At 43.5% G+C, this 14,280-nt stretch overlaps 1 pseudogene; it reads right to left on the bottom strand.

Annotated features, from left to right (window-relative positions):
* Window positions 1–14,280, bottom strand: part of LOC129856073 (GDP-mannose 4,6 dehydratase-like) — a 182,159-nt pseudogene that overhangs the window by 143,549 nt on the left and 24,330 nt on the right.

The raw sequence follows: 14,280 nt of genomic DNA, 5'->3' as shown, positions 1-14,280 counted from the left end.
TGTAATCAATGCAGGGACACAGACCTCCATCCTTATTTCCCATGAAGAAGAAGCCTTTACCAGCTGGGGATGTGGAGTAGCGAATGAAACCTGCCTCCAGCGACTTTCGGATGTAATTGTCCATGACTGCTGCTTCAGGGTTCGAGAGGGAGTACAGACAGCCCCAGGGAGGGTGGAGCCGGGTAGGAGTTCAATGGCTCAGTCGTATGGACGATGAGGAGAGAGGGTGGCAGATTGCCTCTTACTGAAGGCCTCCCGGAGGTCGAAGTACTCTGGAGGGAGAGCGGAAAAGTCTTGGTCTTTAATGGATACCTGGGAACACGGCAAGGTTCTTGGTGGGGGTGTTTGGCATTTAGTCTGGCAGTTCTTACAGTGAAGGCTAATATGGAGCAGCAGGATGGTGGCTGCTGTTCCAACACCGCCGTTTCCCAAGCCAGGGTCTTGCCCTAGAGTAGAGAGATGACGTAGGCGATCATGGCCCGATCAGTGTGGAACGAGCAGTAGCTCTAACACCAGAGAGCACTGAGTGAGGAACCTCTTGAATCCTCCCGGGTGGCCGCCATATGCTAGGGGGCTGGGATCAAATCCAATTGTATTTGTCACATGTGCCAAATACAACAGGTGTAGACCTGACAGTTAAATGCTTATTTACAACCCCTTAACCAACAATGCAGTTTTAAGAAAAATACAAAAAAAAACTAGAAATAAAGTAACAAATAATTAACCCTCCTGCTGTGTTCCGGTCAAATCGGACCGATTTACAAGTTCTCTGAAAAATGTAGTTCACTTAATCTGACACACACACAAAGGCACACACACCTCACTCCCCTTCTTGGCTTCCAAGGCAACCCCCACGGGAACCTTTCCCCAATAGAACCTTTCCCCCACCGTTGGCACTCTCACAAACAGTCACAACAGTGTTTCAATAATATATGGAACTTTTCTCGCATCTCTGGTATATAAAGCTTTTTTGAGGCCTTGCGCACAATCCATTCTGTGGCAGCACAATGTCCAAACGATATACTGTATGTGAGGCTCTTGATCATATCTTTGATCATGACACTGGTGAGGATGAGAGAGGTCACGAAACTGACAGTGAAGATGCTTTACAGGAGAAAGTAGTCTGTGATAAATAGCACAATATGTTTCACCTGAATATTTGTTAGAGTCAAAATAATCCATACATTGTGCTTTTTTTACTACAAAAGTTGTTGTATGAGCTCATGTCAATGAGGCCTACAGTCCATAAATAGCAAATAGAAGTTCAAAACGTGTAATGTTCACAAGAACTAAAGATCTAACACAACATTAGGTGATAATATATGCATTATTATGGATGTATAAATCAGCTATAATGGGGGTGGTCATTTTGGACCGGAACACAGAATTAATTAACATGAAACAAACACAACAGGAGCAGCAGTAAAATAGCAATAGCGAGGCTATATACAGGGGGTGCCGGTTAGTCGAGGTAATTGAGGTAATATATACTGTACATGTGGGTAGAGTTATTAAAGTGACTTATGCATAGATAATAACAGAGAGTCGCAGAAGCATGAAAGAGTGGGGGAGTCAGTGCATGTAGTCTGGGTAGCCTTTAGGGCCTTCCTCTGAGACCGCCTGGTATAGAGGTCATGGATGACAGGAAGCTTGGCCACAGCTGGGCCGTACGCACTACCCTCTGTAGTGCCTTGCGGTCGGAGGCCGAGCAGTTGCCATACCAGGCAGTGATGCTACCAGTCAGGATGCGCTCGATGGTGCAGCTGTTGAACCTTTTGAGGATAAGAGGACCCATGACATTTCTTTTCAGTCTCCTGAGGGGGAATAGGTTTTGTCATGCCCTCTTCACGACTGTCTTGATATGTTTGAACCATGTTAGTTTGTTTGTAACTAGGACACCAAGGAACTTGAAGCTGTCAACCTGCTCCACTACAGCCCAGTCGATGAGAATTGGGGCGTGCTCGGTCCTCCTTTTCCTGGAGTCCACAATCATGTCCTTAGACTTGATCACGTTGAGGGAGAGGTTTTTGTCCTGGCACAACAGGGCCAGGTCTCTGACTTCCTCCCTATATGCTGTCTCGTCGTTGTTGGTGATCACGCCTACCACTGTTATCGGCAAACTTAATGACGGTGTTGGAGTCATGCCTGGCAGAGCAGTCATGAGTGAACAGGGCGTACAAGAGGGGACTGAGCACGCACCCCTGAGGCGTCCAAGTGTTAAGGATCAGCGTGGCGGATGTGTTGTTACCTACCCTTACCATCTGGGGACGGCCCGTCAGGAACTCTAGGATAAAGTTGCAGAGTGATGAGCTTTGAGGGCACTATGGTGTTGAACATTGAGCTGTAATCAATGAAAAGCATTCTCACGTAGGTGTACCTTTTGTCCTGGTGTGAAAGGGCAGTGTGGGGTGGAATATAGATTGCATCATCTGTGGATCTTTTTGGGGCAGTATGCAAATTGGAGTGAGTCTAGGGTTTCTGGGATAATGGAGTTGATGTGACCCATGACCAGCCTTTCAAAGTACTATCAGCGGTGGAGAGCGTGATCACACAGTTGTCCAGAACAGCTGGTGCGCTCATGCATGTTTCAGGGTTACTTGCCTCGAAGCGAGCATAGAAGAAATATAGCTCATCTGGTAGGCTTGTGTCACTGGGCGACTCTTGGCTGTGCCTCCCTTTGTAGTCTGTAATAGTTTGCAAGCCCTGCCACATCCGACGAGCGTCGGAGCCGGTATAGTATGATTCGATCTTAGTCCTGTATTGACGCTTTGCCTGTTTGATGGTTCATCAGACGGCATAGCGGGATTTCTTATAAGCTTCCGGGATAGAGTCCCGCTCTTTGAAAGCGGCAGCTCTACCCTTTAGCACAGTGCAGATGTTGCCTGTAATCCATGGCTTCTGGTCGGGGTATGTACGTACGTACAGTCACGAAGGGGACGACGTCATTGATGCACTTATTGATGAAGCCAATGACAGATGTGGTGTACTCCTCAATGCCATTGGAGGAATCCCGGAACATATTCCAGTCTGTGCTAGCAAAACAGTCCTGTAGCTTAGCATCTGCTTCATCTGACCACTTTTTTATTGACCGAGTCACTGGTGCTTCCTGCTTTCATTTTTGCTTGTAAGCAGGAATCAGGAGGATAGAATTATGATCAGATTTTCCAAATGGAGGGCGAGGGAGAGCTTTGTACACGTCTCTGTGTGTGGAGTAAAGGTGGTCTAGAGTTTTTTTCCCTCTGGTTGCACATTTAACATGCTGATAGAAATGAGGTAGAACGGATTTAAGTTTCCCTGCATTAAAGTCCCCGGCCACTAGGGGCGCCGCCTCTGGATGAGTTTTTTCCTGTTTGCCTATTTGCCTCACAAGTCCTCAACTGGCAGCGTCATTAAATACTACCTGCAAAACACCAGTCTCGAAACGAAATATATTTTTTGTAATGTAATTTGAGTTGATTCAACAAATCACAGCACAGATTGATGGGTACACTTCCTGCTTTTACTTCCCAATTGTACTTCCTGCTTTGCTCCAATGGGTACACTCGCAATGGCCGCCAGTCCACCCATTATGCCATCATCGACTTCAATGGGGACGCCTGTTCTATTCATTCTTATTTCTATGACTCTACTACACTAAAGTGCAAAATCATGGCTAAATACAGAAAAAACGCTGAAGTAGCAGAGAATAAGCACTACCTTTAAAGACCACGTCGCCATTTCACTACCACAGAAACAAAATCACATCAGTGAACAAAGAAGTCAGATAGGAACCAAAAAACATTGTTCTCTCTTATCTGCTCTGCGGGTTGAATTGGATATGACTAATCTTTGAATGCATCAACAGCATAGCACCCGGGCCTGCGTAACAGGTTCAGCCCCACCTTAACAGCATGATCAACCACACCAACATCCTGCTCTGACGCAGTGATCCACACTGAAGTTCTAGTTAAACTACCCCTTCTAGCCCCCGTCGAAGTGTCAACCCTCCCGCCACCACCCCCCTATTAATAACAGGGTCCACCATGAGGAGTCTTGCTGTCAGACATGGCAACACACAGAGACTTTCATCTTCATAGAGAAAGAGAGCGAGAGAGAGAGACACAAACACTTACCGATCTCACACACACACACACACACACAAGTGCTACACTAACATATCGCTAACACTCACAACACACACACACACAATCACACACACACACCACACACACACAGCGAGTTCTGCTCCTGGACATGGCGACCCCTCACTGTTCGTTTCATCTCTCTGCTTGCTGCTGGCACCATTACGTTAACACAAACACTGTATTTCTGTCATCATCCACAGCATCGCACAGCACCACAAGGCATTCTCTTATTATCTCTCTTTCTTCTGGATTGCCTCCCAAATGGCAGACTATTCACTACATTGGGCACTACATTTGACCACAGCCCTACGGTCCCTGGTCAAAAGTAGTGCACCATAAATAGGGAATCGGTTGCCGTTTGGGAGGCAGTGCTGCTCTGTTTCAGGGAGTTTTGGGACGTGGGTGAGTGGTGGGAAATTGGAGTGCCATCTGTGGCCTCACAGCAAGCGGCCCTCTCCCTCCTCTCATAACCTCGTTTTTTCTCTCTCTCTCTGTTTTCTCTTTGGCAGGCTATTAAGGGGCTTCATGCAGATCACATATTTCAGCCTCAAATGATCTGGGAAAACATTAACCCCACAACGCTGTGTGTGTATGATTGTGAGGGTGTGTGTCAGAGTGCAGTGTGTGTATATGTCCAGTCTTACCTCTACGTAGTCCTTGGCATGGTCCCAGTCTCTCTTGGAGTCCAGGTTACCCAGACTGATGCTCTCCAGCTGGCCCAGGTGAACCTTCGCCACAGAACGGCTGATCTTGCGAGTCACGAAGTTCGCCCCTGGGAAAAAGAGCGAGAGAGAGAGGAGAGAAAGAGAAAGACAGAGACAAACAGAAAGATGATAGTGGATATTAGTGAGGTAATGGCCTGACCATGGAAACATGAACGTTTACAAAACCCTCCACCACCCAGCGACCTTACGCCTCCCCGTCGATGCATTGGCCCAGGGTCCACTAGGCCCAAATATTATTTGAAATCTTTCATTTTCTATTTTCTTGGACTGCCTGCAGTGCCAAGTCGGCTGGGTTTGAGACTATTCTATTGACCCATTGCGCCAGGCAGGGTTGGGGAGTAACGGATTACAATAAAAACAGTAACTGTCATCGGTTAGGTTACGAGCAAAAAATATTGTAATCGGATTACAAATACACTATATATGCAAAAGTCTGTGGACACCCCTTTTAACGAGTGGATTTGGCTATTTCAGCCACAACAGGTGTATAAAATCGAGCACACAGCCATGCAATCTCCATAGACCCACATTGGCAGTAGAATGCCCTTACTGAAGAGCTCAGTGACTTTCAACGTGGCACTGTCAAAGGATACCACCTTAGCAAAAAGTCAGTTTTTCAAATTTCTGCCCTGCGAGAGCTCTCCCGGTCAACTGTAAGTGCTGTTATTGTGAAGTGGAAACGTCTATGAGCAACAATGGCTCAGCCACGAAGTGGTAGGCCATACAATCTCAAAGAACGGGATTGCCGAGTGCTGAAGCGGGTAGCGCATAAAAATCGTCTGTCCTCGGTTGCAACACTCACTACCGAAATCCAAACTGCCTCTGGAAGCAACGTCAGCACAAGAACTGTTCGTCGGGCGCTTCATGAAATATGCACACAAGCCTAAGATCACCATGTGCAATTTCAAGTGTCGGCTGGAGTGGTGTAAAGCTCGCCGCCAATGGACCCCGGAGCAGTGGAAACGCTTTCTCTGGAGTGATGAATCACGCTTCACCATCTGGCAGTCCGACGGACGGATCTGGGTTCGGTGGATGCCAGGAGAACGCTACCTGCCCCAGTTCATCGTGCCAACTGGAAAGTTTGTGGGGGAGGAATAATGGTCTGGTGCTGTTTTTCATGGTTTGGGCTAGGCCCCTTAGTTCCAGTGAATGGAAATCTTAACGCTACAGCATACAATGACATTCTAGACGATTCTGTGCTTCCAACTTTGTGGCAACAGTTTGGGAAAGGCCCTTTCCTGTTTCAGCATGACAATGCCCACGTGCACAAACCGAGGTCCATACAGAAATGGTTTGTTGATATTGGTGTGGAAGAACTTGACTGACCTGTACAGAGCCATGACCTCAACCCCATCGAACACCTTCGGGATGAATTGGAACGCAGACTCCGAGCCAGGCCTAATCGGCCAACATCAGTTCCCGACCTCATTAATGCTCTTGTGGCTGAATGGAAGCAAGTCCCCACAGCAATGTCCAACATCTAGTGGAAAGCCTTCCCAGAAGAGTGGAGGCTGTTATATCAGCAAAGGGGCGACTAACTCTATATTAATGCCCATGATTTTGGAATGAGATGCTTGACGTGCCGGTGTCCACATACTTTTGGTCATGTAGTGTACTTTAGAAAAAATAGATGATTGCCTGTAGCATTATTTTTAACTCAGAAAGGATGTTTGCCCAAAAATTATTTGACTCCTTTCTTTTTTCTCAGGGATATTTAAATCAGCATTGAAGAAACTTGCAAGTTTAAGTTTGTTTCGCCTGATGAAAGTCTGACCACAAGTCAGAGACCACTATGATGACGGTACAAATGCGTTTGATGGATTGCGTGAAAGAGCAGGAATAAGCTTTTGTTGGCTACAGTCCAAGCTATGTCTTCTAATAGTGCGACTGCTGTTGGCATCCAAAGAATATCCATCTTGAATAAAAGCTCAGATTGAAGGACGACAGCAGTGGTGTAGCCTACGGGCGATACAGATAGCACTTATTATTGATATCTACATAGTGCATTGACGTGAATCACACTGCTGCTCTCATTTACTGTAGCTATTTGCGCCTTACGGATTGTAATTGTTGTGGATGTCTGTTCTATATGTGTTCTATATGTGTATTTTAACCTAATAATGTTTGAATTTAAGAAGTTTAAGCTGCCGATCAATTTTTGCTTTTGCGACCAGTGGACAGTCCGTGACAATGCGCCCTTGCGACAGCTACATAGTCCAGATCACAGGCTACGGAATAAAATTTTGAGCGAGTTCCTCCCTTCTAAACTCCTTCTAGGTATTGTGCTCCAGACAGTCAAACGTTAGTTTAATTGAAGAAGACCAAGAGTAGGACTTTTATTGCTCAATCTCATTCGTGCTGTTGAAAAAGAAAATGCCCATAGTCCTAATGGACACAGGCTCAAACTCGCAAACTTTAGACTTACACAGCTGCAAATTATCGAGATATCAAAGTGTCACCCACAAAAACATAAACAATAGGCCTTCAGCAAATCCAGCATATGGCAAACATTTTTCATCATGCAAATAGCACTTTTCGGTAGTCTTCAAAGCATGCAATTCCATGAGTGGCCCTCACTACATAATCATTGCCAAACCCACTGGCTCCAGCTCAATACCTCCCGGGTGGCGCAGTGGTCTAGGGCACTGCATCGCAGTGCTAGCTGCGCCACCAGAGTCTATAGGTTCACGCCCAGGCTCTGTCGCAGCCGGCCGCAACCGGGAGGTCCGTGGGGCGACGCACAATTGGCATAGCGTCGTCCGGGTTAGGGAGGGTTTGGCCGGTATGGATATCCTTGTCTCAGTATGTAAATGTAATAAAAATGTATGCACTCTACTGTAAGTCGCTCTGGATAAGAGCGTCTGCTAAATGACTAAAATGTAAATGTATCTATAAGTCTTTGCTGGTAAAGCCCCGCCTTAACTCAGCTCACTAGACACCATAGTAAAACTCACCATAGTAACACCCACCCATGCGCTCCAGCAGGTATATTTCACTGGTCATCCCCAAAGCCAACACTTCCTTTGACCGCCTTTCCTTCCAGTTCTCTGCTGCCAATGACTGGAACGAATTGCAGAAATCACTGAAGCTGGAGTCTTATATCTCCCTCACTAACTTTAAACATCGGCTGTCAGAGCAGCTACCTGATCACTGTACCTGTACACAGCCAATCTGTAAATAGCACACCCAACTACCTCATCCACATATTATTGCTAACGCTCTTGCTCTTTTGCACCCCAGTATCTTTACTTGCACATCATCATCTGTACATCTATCACTCCAGTTTTAATGCTAAATTGTAATTATTTTGCCTCTATGGCCTATTTATTGCCTTACCTCCCTACTCTTCTACATTTGCACACACTGTAGATAGATTTTTCAACAAAAACATATTTTAACTCTGTGTAGTTGTTTTTGTCGCACTGCTTTGCTTTATCTTTGCCAGGTGGCAGTTGTAAATGAGAACTTGTTCTCAACTGGCCTACCTGGTTAAATAAAATAAAAAAATAAAAAATGTAAACGTAAAATGAGAGCAGCATTTATTTTTCAACTCAAAGCAATGAGCCCAATCAGTGCACGTTAGCATTTTAAGTCACAAATCTAATGACCACTGCAGCATTGCAGTGGTCATTAGCAGCACAGCCACAAAGTCATTCAATCTAATTTTAAACCTACCTGTAACCTTAACCATACTGCTAACCCTAATGCCTTACCCTAACTTTAAATTAAGACCAAAACGTGTGTTTTCACAATACGGCCAATTTTGACTTTGCATCTAGGGGAAATCACTCAGTTTTGCCTCAAGGACAAGACTCATCCCAATAAACATCAACCTGCCAAATCCATCCTCCATAACAACAAAATCATAAACAACAGACTAGGCTAATGAATCCTTAGATGTTGGGTTATGCTCATGTACAACAATTGGCTCATCTCTATTTCCAAGTCATATTCTTGAAGATAAAGGGGTATTCAATTTATTGTAATGAATGGAAATCTTCCAGACTTTTGTTTTTAATGTAAAGAGATTGTATTATTATCTGTAGTAGAAAGCAATGAGTTAGAAGAGCACTACATTACCAAACCATAAAGTAAAATGCAACATCCATTTATGGCCAGCTGTGTAAACTTTAACATTGATTTATCTTGCAATTGATGTTGTCTAATTGGTAATACTAATGTTTGTGTTCATCTAATGCCTCTTAAGGGGAAAGTAACCTAAAAGTAACTCAAATTAATTTGCTTACGTTACTGAGTTTGGGTAATCCAAAAGCTATGTTACTGAATACAATTTTGCTCAGGTAACTAATAACTAACGGATTACATTAAGAACGTAAGCTACCCAACCCTGGTGTCAGGCAAGCTAAATCAAGCTAAATCAAGCTAAATCAAGCACATCAAGTACTTCAAATAATGTCAAATAGTATTTGAACCCAGTTCTGGGTTCTCCCTGGCCAGTCACCACAGAAAGCCAAGAAGCCACCGGCGAGTCACGTAGATCAGTTACCATCTCACATTACACCTACAACATACTGTACATTTAGGGACTTCTCTCTCTCATCTCTCCTCTCATTTTACCCTTAATTCACCATTTCAATATTAACTCCAGGCTCAATGCCAAACCAAATCTAGCCTGTATCGCAATGTCGGTCTATTAACCCAAAAATCACCATAAAAGTTTCATTAAAAAAGGGTATAAACGGAATATAACAGGGCCGTCAGTTGGAGCGGAGCACTATAACGCACACACACAGAGAGAGAGAGAGAGAGATGGAGAGGACCACCCCGACTCTGCTAGTGGAGGGCGTTCTGTCCAACAGCACCACAGGGCGGGTAAGTGTGCCAGACCGCCGACCTCTCTGCCTGGTGCTGCTGCTCTCTTGGACCAGACACACAAGGAGATTTTATCTGTGGTAAAACAAATGATCTTCTAATGGCTTTCTATGTGCTGTGCAGTGCTCTCTCTGTGTGTGTGTGTGTGTGTGTGTGTGTGTGTGTGTGTGTGTGTGTGTGTGTGTGTGTGTGTGTGTGTGTGTGTGTGTGTGTGTGTGTGTGTGTGTGTGTGTGTGTGTGTGTGTGTGTGTGTGTGTGTGTGTGTGTGTGTGTGTGTGTGTGTGTGTGTGTGTGTGCTCTGTGCGTGCACCCTGGTGCTATGAAGAGAGGGTTTTGGGTGTTTGGCTGAACATTGTGGCCCGGTGTAATGTTCTATCCCCCGTAGTATGGAGCACAGACACACACAGACACAGATAATAGCCTATAACTATATGGTGGAACTATCTGGAGACCTTAATCCAAGTAAAACACTGAATTATATTGACTGATATCAATACTGAATATTATAAAGTAATGTCTAAAAATGGGGCTGTCTGGAAATTGACATGTAATTAAAGCTTGAGGGTTATGGCAGTTTAGACAGTAACCTTCAAATTAGCTGTGTTGTTGAGTTTAGTTTGGTAATAATGAGGAGGACCACAACTATTTTTGTTTTCTTACCCCACGAGCTTAACAGGCCTACTATGAAAACACGAAAATAATATGTAAGCAACTTTGAAACTCGAATTACTATGGAAACTTCAAAATAATATTTTCGGAAACCATGTAGTTGATTAAGCTACAGATAAAATAGCGGTGAATTTGATACTCCTTTCCAATAAATATCGAGGGTCTGATTTTGGTGACATGATGATCGATGCTTGACTGCAGTTTGACAAATAAAATACAGTATATATATATATATAAATATTCTCACTGTTATCCATAATAATCTCATAATGTAGGCCTAGACTTCCTGTATCTGTGAGCTATTGGCCAAAGTTATTGTGCCAAGATCAGGGTAGGAACATATGTTATTTAACACAACAGTTTATTTTACAAAAAGGTAGAGTTGAAAATACGATGGAAACAGATTGAACTCTAAATTTTCATTCGGTACATGAAAACTTAAGGAGGAAAAGCACATGTTTTGTGCACTGTCGATCATGCACTGATTTTTATCTGCAACAGGTCTGTTTGGTGAAAACACCACTGTTTGGAAAATGCGCATATTTTCTTTCATGCGAAATTTAGAATATTTGCATGAATATCTGTCGCCAATTGGATGGAAACCTAGATAAAGACAAAATTGTTTCTTAGGTTAATAATTTAATTTACAGATGCAATTTAAGGGCACAGAAAATGCTTGGAAAGACAGATGGACATCAGAACGTGATGAAATCTAATATTCTATGATAGCTGTAACGACTCCCACCGAAGGTGGCTCCCCTTCCTGTTCGGGTGGTGCTCGGCGGTTGTCGTCACCGGCCTACTAGCTGCTACTGACTTTTCCTCCCCCTCCCTTTTGGTGATTAGGGACACCTGTTTGTGGTTAGGGTGATTTGTGAGGCTTTATTACCCAGTGTACGGGATTGTTTGTTGTACAGGTTGTACATGCTTGTGTGTCACGGTTCGTGTACGTTGTCTCATGGTATTTCGTGTTCTCGTTTATGTGGTGGAGCATTCATTTTTAGAGCGGCGTCGTGTTCACCTGTTTGTGGTATTAAATTAGAACGCTACTCTGAACTCTCTGTCTCCTGCGTGTGACTCTTTCCTCCACTACACCCCGGGCATTACAATAGCGAAATAAAAGGTTAAAATGAATACTTCAATTACTTCAGGCGGCATTTGAGTGACAGAAAAAATATTACTTGTTTTATACTACATTTACACTGGAACATTGTTGTTCAGTGTCAGTCTAACAGTTGGCTATTATTCAATTAGTTACAAAGCCATTACAAGGGATAAAAAAACAGGTTGAGTTACAACAGTTCAGGCTTAACACAACACAGTACTCCACAACCTATGTGTCCCCATTATGAGACCTCCAGAAATGGAGTTCTAGGCCACATAAACTCATAAAGTTAAGCTGCATGTTGCTACGTATCAGGCCCCCAGACCATAATTACCTAGTGCCTTGTCTCTTCACTGTGTCCCTGTTGCCATGACACGGAGCAGGCGTGAAACGTTAGCTACAGCACAATCCGATGAACCCAGTCATGCACACACACCAAATTTGTAGCAATTATTTCATAGACGCTGAGCGAAAACAGACCCCAGAATAGAAAGTTAGACTAGACGGACTTATTTTGAGGAATATGGCATTTTCTATGATGCTTGGGGGGCCGGGGGTTGTGTACATACTGTATGGCCCCATGTCACCACTTTCTTGTTTCACAGTTATTATATTGCAAATATTTGCTGTATGTTATACAACTACTCAGATGCTGAATAACAATATCAAAACTGACTTTTCAAGTTTGATCATGTTTAAAGGCGAAAAAAAAGCTATCAAAGTCGGTCACCAAAGCTGTCCATTATTCACTAGAAGTTGGAACATTCCTTCATTAATATAGTTGACATATTCATTTGAAAATAGCGCATGCCTGTAAAGTGAAGATAAATGTTGGAAACCACCTTGTGTCAGACCGATCCTGTCTCAACCGACGCAGTAGCTTCTCCTCTGCCCCGGGTGCTTTGTCTGCTGCCAGGTCTGCTGCCAGGTCATTTACACTGGCAAGTATATTATATCTGCTTTATTAGCATTATAATGGGAACAGTGTGTATGTGTGTGTTACTAACCAAGTCATCAGCTCAGGAAACTAATAAAGCTGTTATCTTCACACTGATGGCATTGGCATCATTAACAGTTCACTGTCAATCAGTGGAGGCTCCTCAGACGAGGAAGGGGAGGACCATCATCCTCAGTGAATTTCATAAAAATAAAAATGGTAAAACATTTCAAAACTGAAAGCAGACCACTACCTGAAATCTACTTCTGATAATTTAAATAATCAATCCAAATTTTGGCAAGTAGTGAAAGGTTTGGAGTGCAAAAAAGATTCCCAAACAAACAATTGTTGGTAGACACCCAGATTGTAACTGAGAGAACCTCCATTCTGAAAGACTTGAATCAGCATTTTATAGCTGCAGACAGTTTATTTGAAAAGGTCAAAGGTATAATTGAGCCCCCTATGAATTTACCTGACACCCCTGTGCACTCCTTCACCAGGTTCTCCTTTTCATCCTTCTCTGTTTCAGAAGTGCATAAAGCCCTGAAAGAAATTGATGGGGAAAAAAATACCCTGGCCCTGATGAACTAGACTCCCGCTTCCTATACCTAGCTGCAGACATCATTGCTCCCCCCTTAACATGTAATTTTAACCTCACGCTTGATGTTAAGGAAATCCCCAAGTTATGGAAATCTGCTTTTGTACTGCCTCTCCTGAAAGGTGGAGATCCCTCGCTACTTGACAACTATCGACCCATATCAACATTGTCTGTACTGTCAAAGGTACTGGAGTCCTTAGTTAGTAGGCAGCTAAAGGCCTACTTCCAAGAAAACAACATCTTAAATGGAATGCAATCAGGTTTTAGGTCTGGCCACAGCACTGTTTCTGCAACATTAAAGGTTTTAAATGGCATCCATTGTGCTCTTGACAAGAATTACATTGTGTGTCTGTCTTTATTGATTTGTCGAAGGCATTTGACACCGTGGAACATGCTGTGCTGGTGCAAAGGATAAAATGTTTGGAATTACTGGTCATGCTCTAGATTGGTTTATAAATGACCTATCAAATGTAACACTATGTGCAATGGTGGATGGTTGTAAATCTGAGTCGATAGAGGTGTGCTCAGGTGTTCCGCAAGGTTCTATTTTGGGCCCACTGTTGTTCATTTTGTATATCAACAACATTTGGGATCTTATTGAAACAGCGGATGTTCATTTTTATGCAGATGATACTGTTCTTTATTCAAGTGGTAGTAGTTTATCTTTAGCTTTTGAAAATGCCCAAATAGCATTTAACATCCTACAACCGAATTTGTATGATTTTAAACTGCTTCTAAATTTGGGTAAAACAAAATGCATGGTATTTTCAAATGCCAGGCATGTTACTAATCATGTCATTGCTACATTGGCTGGACATACTATAGAGCAAGTGAAACTGTACAAATATTTGGGTATGTGGGTTGATGATAAGCTGAGCTTCACTGTGCATGTAGAGAACTTGATAAGGAAGCTCAAGCTGAGAATAGGTTTATATTACTGGCATGAGGCTTGTTTTTCTTTGGAGGCCAGGAAGGAGCTGGTATGATGTACATTACTGGCGGTTTTAGATTTGAGTAATGTTAAATATATGCAGGCCTCAACCCCTACCCTGAGAGCACTTGATTAAGTGTATCATGCAGCCCTCAGGTTCATTACAAATCAAAAACATCTAACACATCATTGTCATCCCTACAGCGCTGTTGGCTGGTCGTCATTGACCTTGCGTATGCTTAAACACTGGTATACACTGATTTATAAGGCCATGTTGGGTAAAATGCAATTTTATCTCTGTTCTTTAAAATCAAGTCGGTAAATAAATATCAATTACGGTCCCATTCTCATTTGCTTC

The sequence above is a fragment of the Salvelinus fontinalis genome, chromosome 5, assembly GCF_029448725.1.
Source record: "Salvelinus fontinalis isolate EN_2023a chromosome 5, ASM2944872v1, whole genome shotgun sequence".
Classification (NCBI taxonomy): Eukaryota; Metazoa; Chordata; class Actinopteri; order Salmoniformes; family Salmonidae; genus Salvelinus; species Salvelinus fontinalis.
The sequence above is the reverse complement of the archived record's forward strand: the minus strand, read 5'-3'. Positions and strand labels throughout refer to the sequence as shown.